The sequence below is a fragment of the Python bivittatus genome, unplaced genomic scaffold (genome assembly GCF_059951505.1).
Source record: "Python bivittatus isolate LINGU-HERP-01145 unplaced genomic scaffold, Pbiv_v1 ctg000570_np1212, whole genome shotgun sequence".
Lineage (NCBI taxonomy): Eukaryota > Metazoa > Chordata > Lepidosauria > Squamata > Pythonidae > Python > Python bivittatus.
The window spans coordinates 10524456-10540888 of record NW_028277097.1 but is presented as its reverse complement, the minus strand read 5'-3'; the positions used below and the strand labels follow the sequence as shown (position 1 = coordinate 10540888).

Here is a 16433-nt window from a genome sequence, read left to right as displayed (position 1 = left end):
GTATGAACCCAGAACCTCTCTCCAATTCTGTGGAAGCCTGAAAAAAAGAGATGCTCCTGCTTTGGGAGTTGCACTGATGATGCAATGATAAATTAGTCAACAGCTAAGTGGGGTTTTTTTAGGCTCAGGCAGCAGCCTGAAAAAAGATATAGCCGTTTTAATGAATAGCAAAGAAATACTGTGCTCATAAAAGTTCCAAAGCACTTCTTCCAAATCATTTTTGAAGTATGCAGAGCCTTAGTTATAATCATGGAGGAATAATAAACATGGTGATGCCCAATGATCAGAGCACTGACACTGTTCCATTTCTTTGTAAAAGCTACAAGGATAAATAAATGCTCAGGGTTACAGATATTATCACATTTTCAAGATTACAGATAACCTTTTAACAGTTTTCTAAATCAATGCTGTGGTTAAATAATTTTAGATTCTAAACATAATAATCTTAATTGAAGAGATGGGCTCTTTATATAGTAATTTATATTATTTGATATATCTGGAGGCCCTCTGGCTCATTCTTCTTAGTGGGAAATTAGGCTTTCACTCCAAGTACTAAGTCCTAAAGCATGCTTCATAAGATAGATGGGTTCATACATGCTATGTCAAAAATTATACAGCTCACATTAAAGACTTAGCATGATAGGTGAACCAGGTCTTACCATTCTCCCTACATGCCTAACCACACTTGTTTTCAGCCCATGAGACTGGATCCTTCATGATCCAGGATGATAGAATATAATGCCAGCTAGGGCCAAAATATTTCAGTCGTGACTCCCAGCTACATATTTCAGGTGGACATATATGCAAACTCCCTGAAAGCACTTGCATGAGACAACTACTGCTACCAACTGAAATAGAAAGTGGAAACCAGTTAAAACCAAGTATGGATGGGAGTTTTGCTTGAACTGCATAGGAATTAATTATGAATGTTCTGCATTTCAATTCCACACTGAATTTTAATATTGTAAAATACTTTTCATTTATACCAATCTTCATGGAAATAAAAGTTGGCTGCGCTATTCTTCCATAATTATAAAGATAATGTCATCAGGGATAGAAACTGTCTAGCCTGCATTCCCTAGCATGATATCCTCCCTTAACCTGATGAACTTCAACAAGGCCATGTTGGCCAGGAATAAAGATTGTTAAAGACCAAGAAATTAGAGAACATTAAACTGGGGGAGGTTAAGGAAATCTATGCATCAACATTTCCTGGAAAATCAGTCTGATGAATATCCCAAACTTGATGAGTCTTTCATCATAGGCATGCAACTATGCAAATTCAGTTATGAGCACTGCTGTTAATTCAATTAGTCTTAAATCTTGGCTGCTCAGGACCGAATCTCTCAATGGAGTTCCAAACTTTCATAGGCATATAGCTTTCATTTGAAAAAGCTGGAATTCAAATATTTTTTGTACTAAGTCCCTGCATTAATAGTTCAACATTCCAATGTGAAGACTTTCAAAATCAGAGGCCAAGAAAAAAACAATATCCACCGAGACTAACAAATTGTTTGCAGCTTGAATTGTTGTCAAAAGCAGTAATCCGTGAATCTGAATCACAGGATAATGTATAACCTTTACTGTTAGTATGAAATTGAAAGAGAAACGTATAGCTGATTTGTCAACAGGGTATTAGACACTGGCTGCTAATACCATTTACCATTAGTTCATTAGCAGGCAGGTTCTATACATATTTCTTCACAAATAAGAGTCACTGAGTTTAATGGGAATGTATTCTAAAAGCATGTTCAGATGACACACTGAACATGTAAATGTAAAGATCAATGTAAATGTGAATGGCACTATTTTAAACCCAATTTCCAGGTTCAGACGACATGCTTGGATTTAGGTAAGGCTGGCTGATCTAACAGATGTATGAGAAAAGGTTTTCTCAGAGAAAACATTTGGTGGGCAAAATACAGCCTACAGCAGAAGCTTTAATTGTCAATACCTATCTGTAACCCAACAGGAGTTCCAAGCATGGTATATAAATGAATAAGATATCATTCAGAAGGATTAAGTGCTGGAAGGTAAAAAGGTGGATTTAAGGCAAGAAACCACCACAGCAACACTGATATGAGCAAAGAAATTCATGCCCCATCAGGATGGAGAAACCTCAGTGAACAGAGCGATGGTGCTATTTTTAAAATTGTGTACTGATAAGCAACAGAAGTATGTCATTTTGTGATTCAGATTCTGTAATGGTCTGTTCAGAATCTGAGAAAAATTCAGGAAATGTTTGGAAAACAACCCCTTGCACATTTTCTGAATTATCTGGAAAAAGGGCAGCCAGCTTGCCAATTCACAAGAAAGCCATTAGGAAAAGACTAAAAAAATCCTATGAACTGAAAGATAAATTGGGTTTTAATGTAAAAATAACCCAGTCACTGAAATTTATCTATCCTTATCTATTACTTTTTCAATACATCTTGTTAAAGAAGACTCTGTGGGGAACTTGCTTTTACTTGATTCAAATATCAAGAGCTTGACGTTAATTTTAGCAATTTAACTGCTTCCTTTGCAAAGGAGTCTACCTTATTTTGTGTTCTTTATCTAGGCCGTGGTAACCAACCCTCTGGGAACACCAGTGACTGCTGAATGGGTCACCAATATCTTATTTCAACAACAGAACCAGGCAGATGCAAAGATAATCAGTTGGCTAATGCTGATGCGGTAAATTGACCCAATGCAGCAATTAACTGCAGCATCTTCTAGCAGATTGACTACGTCTGCAGGCTCATCAGTAGACAAGTACAATGGATCTCCAGACATGACATAAATAATAATGCTCTGACTTCACTGATGTATAGTCACTCCCATAATTCTACACCACCTTGGTTTTTGGAGCTCAGATTCCTGATAAACACCAATATCCCATATCTACAATAGAGCTGACCTGTTTAAAGAAAGTTATTGATATCAATCTGCAAAATGGGTTTATTTTTATCTCCTGCCTCTTCACCTACGTTATTTGTCCAGGAAAAAAATGGCTTTCTGAGAGGGGTTCATGACTTAGACTTTCATACTATGTAACCATTAGAAAACACTTGTTGTTGTTCAGTCGTTAAGTTGTGTCCAACTCTTCGTGACCCCATGAACCATATCACGCCAGGCCTTCCTGTCCTTCACGGCCTCCCTGTGTTAGCTCAGTTTCATGCTCATTGCTTCAGTGATGCTATCTAACCATCTCATCCTCTGCCATCCCCTTCTCCTTTTGCCTTCAATCTTTCCCAACTTCAGGGTCTTTTCCAAAGAGTCCTCTATTCGCATTAGGTGGCCAAAGTATCTGAGCTTGAGCTTCATTATCAATCCTTCCAATGAGCAGTCATAGAAAACACTAGCCACCTCCATTTATTCTTGATCTTCTAGAATGAGTGCAAAAGGCATTTATTTGTACTAAATTGGATTTCAGAGGGGCTTACAATTTGATTGCAAGGAGGAGGTGCATGAATACTTAACACACTTTAACATATGTCATGGGAAATTTGAATACATGTTGTTGTTATTATTATTATTAAATTTATTATAGCCACCCAACTCCAATGGACTCCATAATGTCTTTTGGGTTTTCCAATTGCCCACTGGTCTTTTACAAGACTCATTAATGAAATACTTTGGACATTCTAGACTCTTACGTGGTGGTATAACAAGATGATACTTAATCTGGATTGGTATATTTCTAGTCAGCCTACATTTTTGTTAACCCTAATACTAACCCTCTGCACTATGGGGTGCCTCACGGTCTACTCTTTCCCCACTTCTATTTAATATTTATTTATGCTGGTGATATTCAACGGTACATTTCTGGCCCATGCCATCCAAGTTATGTCATCAAGCTCCTTACCAGCACCCTGAAGTTGTGAAGGTCTGGATGGGGAAGAATAGGCTTCAACTTAATTCCAGCAAGACCAAGTGGCTGTGGGTTTTAGCACCCCCTGCCCCCAGATCTGGAGATTTCCCCTAATTCTGGACGGGACAACATTCCCCCAGATAGAACAGGCATGCTATTTATTTATTTATGAGATTTATAGGCCACCCCAATCTTTTACAATTCCCTCCAGCTTAGAGAATATAACATAAAAAACAAAAACAATGACATCATCAAAAAGAAAGTGTGGAAAAATAAACAATCATTTAAAAGACCAAAACATCACACAAGAGCTCTATCATCCACTCTGATTCAGGACCTGGGAATAGGCTCAGATTTTAGGGGCTCATTTAAATAGGGCTGTAGGGGGGCATACAAATCTTTAGGACCTTTTTGGACTCATGGCTCCTGCTCAAGGAACAGTTGGCAGCTATGGCTAGGAGAGCCTTTGTACAAATCCATCTTGTGTGCTAATTGTACCCATTCCTAGATTGGAGGATCTGCTCAAAGTCACTCATGTTTTAGTCACTTCCTCACTGGAATGGGCAATGAACAAGCATGGGGTTACTCTTGAAGAGCATTCAGAAGCCACAACTGGTTCAGATTGCAGTGGCGTGTGCTGTGTTGGGCCCACCATGGCCCACCATGGGCATACAAGTGCTTCACAAGCTGCATCAGCTCCCAAAATGTTGTTTGATTCAATTCAAGGTGCTAGTTATCACCTTTAAACATTGCATGGCAAAGGCCCAGGTTGATTGTGGGACTGCCTGTCTCCTATTGTCTCTGCCCATCCCACCATGCAAGGTAGGCACACTCTGGACCTCTTCTGTGAAACAAGGTCATCTAGTAGGGGACATGACTTCTCTGTTGGAACACCTGCCCTGTGGAACAGCATCCCCCGATATTTGGATGGCCGTAGCACTGTTAGCCTTTCAAAGGGCCTCGAAGACCTGCCTTTTCTTTCAAGCACTGAGGCCAAGATATTAGCTGAACCCAGTATATATTGCGATGAGCTGTGAGGTAATATATTACAAACCACAGTTGCACTGTATTATTGCTTTATTTTACAATATACAATAATTTTTTATTTTATGATTTGTGTGGTGTTAGCCACCCAGCATCACTAGACTGAGATGGACAGCCCCGTCAGTTCTATAAATAAAATAAGTAAGTAAGTTGAGGGAGACTGCTACTTGAAACCTCCAGACATAGAATACCACGAAAGACCATCTGCTGGAGAACAGCAGAAAAGACAGTGACTAACATGAGCTTCATGAATATATATAGCTGGCCACATGGAAAGCAGGATTCTGGTCAAATTCAACAGGGTCTCTTTATTTTTCCAATGATAGTAGGACATAAAATAAGCTAGATGCTAAACAGAAGGATGCCAAATGTCAATCGGATAAATGTTTTCCCTAGTTTTTGTCCATTCCAGACAGAGTTCTACAATACAATAAACGTGTTTTACTTCCCACCATCTCACTCTCGCTGTTTCGGCTGAAGCACAGTTATTTTTTTCTGGAATGACTGCAGCATTGTACCATTTACATATTCTCCCTGTGGAAATAGTTTGGATCAGTTTGCAACATAAGAAACCATTTCAAATTTTTCTTTCATGCCTCTCTGGATATGAGAAGTACACTATAAATTTATAACAAATATTTTTCTTTACTATATCAGGAAATAGAGGCTCACAGAATTTGAATGGCAGTAAGTCAACACAGACAGACAATGCCTGTTAATTTTTTAAGGATCAGCTCAAAAGTATTTGAGGGGAGGGAAAATAATGGAACATAACTGAGATTAAGGCTGTTAAAATGTTCGTGATTATCGCAAGGCATGCTGATCAAGGCTGCTTCAACCTTTTCTACATTTAATGTCAACTGTTGTATCCATATTTATTTGATCCTCAACTAAGGCTGGTTATTGAAAAAGTAACCATCGGAACTCAGTACCTATTTTTGATTATGCTGGCTAGAAAGTCTGGGAGTTGAAAGTTCTAATATATCTGAAGGGAATCAGATTACACGCAAGGAAAAAAATCACCAAAATGGTCCCCCATGTCCAAACAGCATGATGAATCTTAAAGGCCAGCTTGAATATAACTTTTAACAATCATCATAGCATCCTTAAAGCAACCATTCCAAAATAACACCAGTTATTATGTCAGCTTTCATATTCATAATGCATTTTCTCAAGATACCTTCCACAAAACTGTGGGATAAAAAATGCATGTCTTCTCTGAAGGAAGTGACCTTTTGTGATCAGAAAATATAGACCAAAACATTCGTGTTCATGTAATTAAAATGATATAGTGTTTTCCAGTTTAAAATGAAACTATATTTTCCAATTAGTTAAGAAGCGTAAGACATATATAGAATTACCACACATAAACATCTGTTTGTACTAGAGTCAAAAATACTGAGGAGATGGAGAATGGGAATCATTCCAAACATCAAGGCACTCAGCTTGGCTCCACTGAAGCAAAAGGAATTTTGGCTTGTTGTTCATATGGTGGGGAAAGATTAGAAAAATAAAGGCACCTGTTTGATGCTGCTTACAAAATCTACCTTGAATGGAAAGGTATTGACTTCTTTAAAAGGGTGTGTTTTTTAAAAAAAATCAAAGACATTGATTTTACCCTTAACTAGTGATTCTGTGACATTTATGATACTCTTCCAGGCATTCCATGAGACTAAAAAGAAAGAATATATTAGTAGTATTTTTTGTTTGAATGATGCAGTTAAGTACTAAGGCAGCAATCCTGAAGATTCCCAGTTGTATTATACTTACTGATGTTGCATTAATGCCTTGAACAAAAGCATTACTGTTATTACCAAATCTGCACACAAAAGCAATGACTCTATTGCCTCAATTGCTGCATAACTAAATCAACATATGCTGCATAATGATTCAACCCTGCATTAATTAATTTGGTTATCTGTGATCTGAAGTAAAAGCTATAATACACAATTAAGCCAAACCTGCACGTAATCTGCAATCATTGTTTAAATCCATAGTTCTGCCACTCCTTTTTGCTCAATTCCATGTCATATCCCAATGATTTGGACCCAGATTTCAAAAGTCTCCTATCTGCTTCTGCAGACAAGGGTTACAAAATAGGGGTTTGTGATCTGATCAATTACAAAGATCCAAAACACTGCCTCTCCTCCTGTTCCAGTTGCATACAGGTATCATTGATGGGATTTCGTAAGTAACAATTGGTGTAAATCAGTGTGATTTCAATGCAATTGCTGTGGATGCTTTGCTTTGGAATGGCTGCTTTTGATTATGGTTCACTTTTATTACCGCTGTAATGCCACAAAACAGAGATCTAGGCTGTGGTAGCACGGATGATCACTATTTTATTTATTTTTACTTGGTTTATGACCACTCCATGTCATGCTCTACATAGCTGGCAAGACCAAGAAATGCACAGGTTTCAGTAAGATATATTTAATGCAAGCTTGCAGTAAATACAGAATCTTGGAAACTTGGAAACCTCATTTATAGTGAGTTAATTAAGGGTGGAATATCTTTGAATGATTTGAAATGTTTCTTGACAGATTTTTTCCCCACCTGGGCTGAGTTGCCATTTATGAGATAATGTTCTAACTGACTTGCCTCTCAACCTATACTAGCCATCCTATAATCGCTCACACTCCAGTTGTGAAGGTTTCTGAACAGCATACATCCCAACCTCCATAAATTGGGTTTAAAATAATGAAGTAAAAAAAAAGCAAATTAATAATATTGCATAATCTACAGATAGCATCAGGAACTTTCACCAGCCTCACCAAAATTTTTTTTTTTAATTCCAATATTAGAGGGAACATGTTTTAATGGTCTTCCTAAAAAACAGGATGTAAGGGACATACATGCTGTTCCACAGAAGAGCGGCAGTGATTGAGAAGGCACGCTTCCAAGTCCCTGGAGATGGTATTCCCTGAGTAAAGGAACCTGGAGGAAGCCCCCTCTGCCAGATTTTGTTGGAGGGGTACCTACTATTGAAAGTAGGCCATCTTACAGATATCCAAGTCTGAAAGGCTTTAGAGATACAAACCAGCACCTTGATTTGCACCCAAAAGCCAACTGGCAACCAGTGTAACATGGCAGCAGTGAGCTCAGATATGGTAGGCTTACACTATGCCAATTTATTGTTCTTGACTGTTGATCACTGGCTTTCCCTTCATAGCTACTTATGGCCCAACATGATAAATTCCTGCAGTGAATTAGAAAGCAGTTTTTTGTCATATTAATGCAACTGTGGCATTACCACTTTTCCCCTCTTCCTTCCCAGCTCTACCGTTTCTCTTCTTTTCATACTACATATTTTCTTGAGCAAATTAGTTTCATGGCTTCTTGTTTCTTTACTTTCCTGGGAATTCTGCCTTCCATCTCTCTCTACGTCTCTGACCACCCTTCAGGAGCAGTTTGCCCTAATCTGAAGGGATTCATCCTTTCAAGTCAAGCTCAGTGAACCACCTTCACTCCCTGCTTCTTCTTCCCAAACACAGGGCTGCTTTGACAGAATGCCAATGGTTACAGAATACTTTCCAAGTTCAGTTGACATGTTTCAAACAGACAACAGCTCCCCAGCCATTTTCTATTTAATTTACAGCAAATGGCTTTTAATACATTCTCTATCAAAGGCAATGGTCTTTAAATCAGCTATTTCATCAAAACGCTGTTCATAAAACAATACTGTCCTCTTTCTTTCAAGCTGAAGAAAGTGGGTTATATTTTCTAATTCAGTAATTATGTTATAATAATCCCAATTAATGATCTGAATGATAGAATTTATAATATATTTCACAGGATCCTAAAACCATTAGTATTCCACTGAATTATCAATGCCCCCCAAATGCTCAGTTTTGGAAATTATTTAGAATTAATCCATGGGGATGCAGAAGCTATGCATGAGTGCTCAAAGGCAGGAACCTCCCTTAAAAATCAAGGAGAAAAGAGTAGGACGAAGTTGAAATTCCAATCAGTAGAAAAATTATGTGAGAATTTGGGAATATCCAGGAAAGATTATGCTGCCTCTCCCTGGTTTTTATTCTGAAAGAAGACAGGGAAAAGAAGGGAGACAAGGCAGTGGTATATAAAATATTAATGGCGTGAAAAAAAGCCCCACACAGACACCTCTCACTATGTTTCTTTTTCAGAGCAAGAGACATATTCGCCTATGTATAAAAACAGAATATTTTTTCATTGTAGTAATTTGTTGTTTCCTAATTCTCCTATTTTAACTAGGCGACAACATCAAAACCTACCTAAAAGATACAAATATAATCAGACCTCGGTTGCTATCCCCCAGTTAATCATTTTTCTTTCCAAGACCTCTGTGAAAGAGAACTTTTTTTACTCCCAAAGAATAGGGAGTGGGGGCTAATATGACCAGGGACAAACTGTTCCACAGTGAGGGGGTTGCCACAGAGGAGGCCATCTTCTGAGTCCCAGCCCTCTTGATCTTTTGTGCAGTGGGTACCTGCAGCATCTTCTCCCTGCTAAACCAGTAGGATGGGCAGGATGTACCTGGAGAAGATGGTCCTGAAGATAATTATATGTAACTTAAGCCTTCCATAGATGGGCATTAATATCTCTTGCCTTTAAGATATAGAAGTAAAGATACCCGTGGGTCACTTAGTTTTTTCCAAGCAGGTTTCTTGACAGAGTTGCAGTCAAGACATTGCCTTCTTCCTGGATGTTTTGTTTTGTTTTTTCACTCCCCAATCTAGCCATTCCTCAAGTTTGCTCTAAGCAGCATCTGCAGGTGGGGCAGGGGGCAAAAGGGGGTAGAATGGCAAATGCAGCACTGCAACGTAATCCCCAGCCCACTTGTAGATACATCATGACTTTGCACATGTGTGAAAGAGATGAAGCTTGCCAGTGCTTCTGTCAGTCTGACTAAAAGCAACAAACTTTGCCAATAACACTGCTTATATTCAAAGCTCTTTCAAAGAGAGATACCAGGAGGCATGTCCTGGCAAAGAAATACAGTACTATAGGTCTACTGTATTGATATAGGCTATAATAACAGAATCATGAAAACCTGATCTCATTTCTCCTCCCCTCCCTCTTAAACCAAAGAAAGTCAATGCTGAGGAATTCTGAGTTTCTTTCTCACCCCTTCCTGTTTTTCAAAGCTAAGTTACTGTTTTCCTAACTGGCACCATGTATTTTCTTCAAGGTCATTTCCGTATTCCTTTACAACAGATGAGGATCACAATTTAGTTGTTCAACAAATGGCCTCATTTGCAGAATCTCAATATTCCCTAAACCTGGTTTAGAAACAGAGTGCAGGCTATTAGTTAATCTGATCTGGCTTATTGTGAGGGAGTTTCCTATAAAGAAACAGGTCACAAAAGAAAGATAAATATTTCTTCAGAAATAGACAACTCATTTTTTTTTTAAGAAACATTCTCACTGATTGAGTGAAGCCCCCTCAGTATTCATTCATTTATTTATTTATATACTGAATTTATTAGCTGCCCTTCTTCCTTTATCCAAGCAACTAGAGGCGGTGTACAACAAGGTTAAAAAACAATCAATAAATACATTAAAAAGTATTAAAAATATTTTAAAAACCCAAGTGAAACAGAAAATAATAGACAAAGGGATGTTAAAAATAATGGAGCCACCTCACTAGATCACTGTCCCTTGCAGTCCCCAGGCCTGCTGACACAAGCAGGTCTTGAGGGACTTCCAGAAGCTCAACAGTGATGAGGCCAAGCTCACCTCAGGGGGAAGAAGGTCCCACAATGTGGGTGCCACAGCAGAAAAGGCCCACCGCCTAAGGCCCGCCAAATATAGCTTCTAGGTGTTGGAACCTGCACCATGCCCTCTCTCCTGGATCTGGTGGGACGGGCAGATGAAATTCATAATCCTTATTTGTAACTTAAATTATAATTTCATTTTCCATGTAACAAAACTGAAAACTATGCTACAGTAGTCTAGAAATCTGAACCAATTGCACATGGAAGTCGTTGATTTAGGAATAAAATATCCCAACAAGCCTCTGAATAACTTTAAACAAAAAACATTTCCTGTTGCAGGTGCTGTTATTAACATTATAGTTTTTTTTTAATTTGTCCAATGTGTTCTCCTACCTACTTACTTGCTTCGATAACTCAGGAGGAGGAATTTTTAAAAATCTGAGAAGGAAAGGCCGAATAGTTTTTCTGGTCAACGTTCAATAGCCAATCATTCTTATAGGTTGATAATCAGAAACACCTGGCCGAGAGTTGAACCAGTTGCCTTTTCCCCTTCCTTTGTTGATTGGCTACATAGTTCTAGAGCTCTGCTCTTTTCCCATAATTTATGAATTGAGAAACTGGTATTATTAGTGTAAGGGAAGGTAGGGTTAAAAAAAACTTTGTACATGTTTTGTTCACTGTTGTGGCTGACAGATGAATTATCCTGTTTAATTCCTACCAGCTGAGCTTGCAAAGGAATTGCCAAAATTATATTCATCACTCACTCCCAGTAATCGTAACATCCACAGTATGTGAGCAAGTACAGAAGTATAAATAATACTATCTTTTTTCTAGAAAGTTTAAAGATCCTATGAATTCAATATCATGCAAACTTAAAATTTATAGGAACTTAAGACACTATCTTGGCACAAATGAAACAGAAATATTAAAGCTCTTTCTTATACTAAATGTTAAATAAAATGTAATCCATAATGCCTTCCTTCTGCATTTCTCAGAATATCAGCCAGTTCCTCCAGCACAGCAACTTTTCCCCTCTTTTAAATGATATTTTCCCAAAGACAAGATTTCAGGACACTCAGCTGCTCCAGCTCTTTCGTTTATCCAAAATGCCCAAAGGTTCTCCAACTCCAATATTTAAAAACTACTACTACTACTTCTTCTTACTACTACTACTACTACTTTAATAACTTTCTCAGTCTACCTCAGCTAGAACAGAATTTTCTAATTAGAGAAGTAGGTGAAAATATACATATTTTCTGCAATGTTAAGCCCACTTACTCCACACTATTATACTGACATAGGGTGCACTTATGACTTCAGTAAGTTGAATTCATTAGCTCAGTTCCACTCTGTACTAGTCTATTTATCTGTTTAGTATTTCTACACATACACATTGCATGGCTCTATATAACATAACACATACACAGTGAGTGCTGTATATTACACATATTGTATAAAATATTGTATTAAATTGCTGGTTTTGTCCATAATTTATTAACTTTATTTACCATGGATGATTCATTATTTCTGTTGCTAGTGTTATTGTGTGAACTGTCAAGAATACATGTGATCTCAGAGGGTTTAGATCTAATAAATAAGCAAATAAATTTACAGAGGATTAATGTGGCCCACTAATGGGCTTTCAGTTCACTATGTTCTGTAGCAACAGCAGTCAGCAAAAGAAAAGAAAGATTTCCAAAAATGTGCTTTTTAATTAGCAACCCTAAAAGAAACAGTATGTTTTTGCTGGGTATGTAGGTTTATGGTGATCTTATCTGGTTTAATTTTTCTTTTTCATAGTCAGAATCAAATAGAGTATGTAACAGAGTATCCCTGTAGCAATCCCTAATGTTCCAACAATTAAGATAAAGACCTAAACAATTTCCTGCATAGAAACAGACATTAAATCCTGTTTTCAAAGATGCCATAAACCATATGGATTTCAATGCATCAAAACTAAAGCAACTTGTGTAGTTAGAGTGAACAACACAAGGCTGAATATTTAGACCAGGAAAAAGGCAACTTTTTAATGTAGAATTCAACGTAGCATTTCATTTAGGGATTATAAAAATTGCCTTGGTAATTTATAAAAATGCATGGATAGATGCATTTTTAAAATAAATGATCGATATTTTATGGCATTTTATGAAGAAATGGCGGTCATTTAATGTGTGGAATGTAACAAAATGGCCATGTTTACATTTAATGATAAATTTTTAAAAATCCAGATTAATCAACTAAAATGCTAGAGCCTATTGGTTTCAAAGTCATTTCTCCCTCTGAGAGCAAGTAAGCAAATTAAAGCAACAGAACTTGACTATGATGTCTAAACTGAGTTATATTTTACAGTATTGAATGAAAAGAAACCAGGTTCCTAAGACAATCTAGTTTACTAACTTAACTTATTTAGCCGTTATAACCCAACATCCCCACAAGTATAATCAAAATTCTGGAACAGTTAGTGATGAGCTCAGAATGCATGTGTGAGTATGTACAACCAGACCCTATCAACCATGCCTATTCAGTGTAAGCACAGCTTCTGTTTCTACCACCAAGGGTGTGATTACATTGGGGTTTCCTTATACTGCACAGTTTGACACACTCTTTTCAAAGGCATTTCAGGACATACTGGATGAGAACCTGGTTATTTATTGGGAATGGCACTGACTTCAAACCTGGAAAAGAAACATGAAAATTGACCACATGAATTGATTCTGCTATTGCCAGATGTTTACCAAGAACAGGAATTGGGTTCTCCGCTAGCATCATGCACTTCCCCCTTTCATACTTTGAGAAAATACTGTGTCAACAGTGAGGAACCTATGACTCTCCTGATACTGCTCAACCATATTTCCTAGCAGTTTGCATCTGCATGGTCAATAGAGGTGAGTGCTGGGAGTTGTACCTTAGTGATATTTGGAGAGCGACAGTTCCCTACCATAGCACAAGATTAGGGGTACCAGATTTAGGCTACAAAATTCCAGACAGTCACTAGTGGCAGCAAAGAGATACAGAATACTTTACTCTTTGCACCCAACTATGAGTCATTTGGATTTTTGCAGTCCAAATCTAGACTCTACTCCATAAAATTACATGGAAAACAGAGTCTGAGCTAGCAAGGTCAGTGTTCTATGTTGACTCTAAAGTAGGCTTCCAAATTCAAGTTATATTCAGTCTTCGTCACTGAATGTTAAGCCTCTAATTTTTGATAAATGATACCACAGCATTCCTAATATCTGACTACATGTGTGCCAATTAGCAGAAAAATATGAGTTATGTCCTGAAATTTGTATCTTAACAAATGAAGTTTCTGAACCATACATGTTCCTACTCAGAAAGAGCCAATTCCATTGTTTGCACAGATAAATTATTCCCCTTAACAAGAAACACACAACCCTGATTGAAGAACAAGAGCAGAACTGATTGAAGGAAACACTGTTGTTGTGACTGGGCCTGTAACAAGATTGCATCAAATCTCACTTTTGCTGTTGCCTTTAAAAAAATAAAAAGGGATCTTTCATTTTCTCATCAGCTGCCAAAATGTGTCACTATAAAAATGTGTTGTGTGCTATTTTCATACCATATATATCACCACGTAATCATAAGGTTTGGCTGAAAAACTGCTTCTTATTGAAGATAACAGCATTATTATTGGGTTTTAATAAGCACTTTCAATGAAATAACTTATCTGCTATTAGCCTTCTCCAACCCATATCATTCCAAATTAGTATAATATTTTTCTTTGATCATTAAAAAGCAATATGCACAAAATAACTAAGAGGAAGGTCAAGTTTTGTCTGCTTTCTTAATTTATTTTTCACTCATATTCATAATGTAAACAGGGCATTATGTTGATCCCATTGCTCAATTAAATACAGGCTCAAGTGACTTGTCTTCAAAGTATATAAAGAGGATGCATGGAACACAAAGGAGTTACCTCACAATTTTAAAAGGTCCTGTCTCTGATAATTTTTTCTTTTCTTATGGGAACAGATAACAGATTGCCAGAAATCAAAGCAATATATTCCACTTCTTATCCATTACAGTGGAAGAAAGTACATTTTATACGATACAGTATAAAAAGTTGTTCTACATCAGCTAAAGACTAACTGAAGAGACCTTGGTATAAGTTTGAAATTATCAACAATTACACTTGTTAAGTACAAAACTGTAAAAGTGAAAGAGACCTCCAATGATATATAAATGGTAACACTTAAAAAAAAAAAAACCCAACGTGTCTTGAGAACTGCAGTTTAGTGCAGATTCTAGCCCAACTTCTAGCCCAACAGTCTTTTCCTTAGTTCTGGGGATTGTTTGGTATCTTGGATTAAGGCAACTGGAAGATTTCTTGGTTCAACAAGGAGATGAAGTGACAGAGCAGGCTCTTAGAGTGATGGTGAAGAAGACGAAGGTGAGTATTTGTCCATGTACTTCTCTGTGCTCATTGCATCTCCAGATTTTCATCCAGCAGCTCTGCCAGGGTTACCTGCACCCTTCTGGGGAAGCAGGGAAAATGAAGTAGAGAAGGGCAACAAAGATGGTAATGGGGTTGGAGACCAAATCCTATGATGAGTGGTTAAAGGAACCTTGATATGTTTAGCCTAAAGAAGAGGAAGCTAAGGGAAATATGATGGCAGTCTTCCAATATATAAAGAGATGTCACAGGGCAGGGGGTGTGGATTTATTCTGCAGAGCACCCAGGGTAAGACAAGAACCAGTGAATGGAAGCTTTACGGTGAGAGATCTAAATTTGAAATAAGGAGGAATTTCCTGACTCTGAGAGCCATTAAGCAATGGAACAGCCTGCCTCCGGAAATTGTAGGTGCTCCATCACTGGAGCTTTTCAAAAAAAGATTGGACAGCCATTTGTCTGAGATGGTCTGAGGATTCCTGCACTGGGCAGGAAGTTGGATTAGATCCCTTCCAACCCTATGATTCTTTGATCTTCCTGCCAGCCATTGCAAGATTCTTTGCAGATAAAATCATTCACATTTGCTCTCCGCTGGATACCTCTTGGATAGTCTAGCAAGATGACTGGGGTGATATTCTGAGAAGCCATCTGGGATTTGCTTGACCTTACAGAGTCTGAGGAACTGGTTAGGATTCTCTGTAGCAAGAACTCTCCCACCTGTGGATAGGGTCCATGCCTTACCTGGCTTTTTTCAGCAATCAGGAATGAGGTATTAGCAGCTAGATTTAGAAGGTGATCAATGACTCTTTGACAGAGGTGGTGGTACCATTCACCTTCAAGGAGATCATCTCTCTACCATCTTCTGGGGGAGGTATGGCAAACTGAAGATGTCTCCACAAAAGCGGAGCCAACAGCTGTGGCAAAGACTGAGGAACCGGTGAGTAGACCCATATGTGCTCCAGATGGCTGCTCCTCACAAGGAAACTGCAGGACAGCAGTTTTCTGCAAGTTTGAATGCTGGGAGACAAAGGGATCAGCCATCTTGCTCACAACAGCAGCAGAGCCTTTTAAAGGACACTAAGTTTACAAACCTCACTTTTGGAAATTGTGTATTAAACATCTTAAAGCTATAACCTTCTCTAACCTTCAGAACAACAAATTTCAAAAGTCATTGGATGAGTTTATCTTCAACTCTGAACAAAAGAAAAATTAATTATAAGCTTAAGAACTTGAAATAAACAGCAAAAAGCTAAATAAGATTTCAATCTAAGAAGGTTATAAACGGATTTAGGATCCAGATAAATTTGGAACATTGACTTTTACTATAAGATTTTGGAATTAACTATAAAAAATAAATAGCTTCTTGAGGGAAACAGACTTAGTTTGGCTATCTTGGCTATTGTAAGTCACAATAAAGCTAAGTTACTTT

The 16433-nt window shown here is 37.8% G+C and overlaps 1 protein-coding gene across 1 annotated transcript in view; it reads right to left on the bottom strand.

Moving 5' to 3' along the window:
* CCBE1 (collagen and calcium binding EGF domains 1) overlaps positions 1-16433 on the bottom strand; it is a 153606-nt gene that overhangs the window by 122076 nt on the left and 15097 nt on the right. The window lies entirely within an intron of this gene.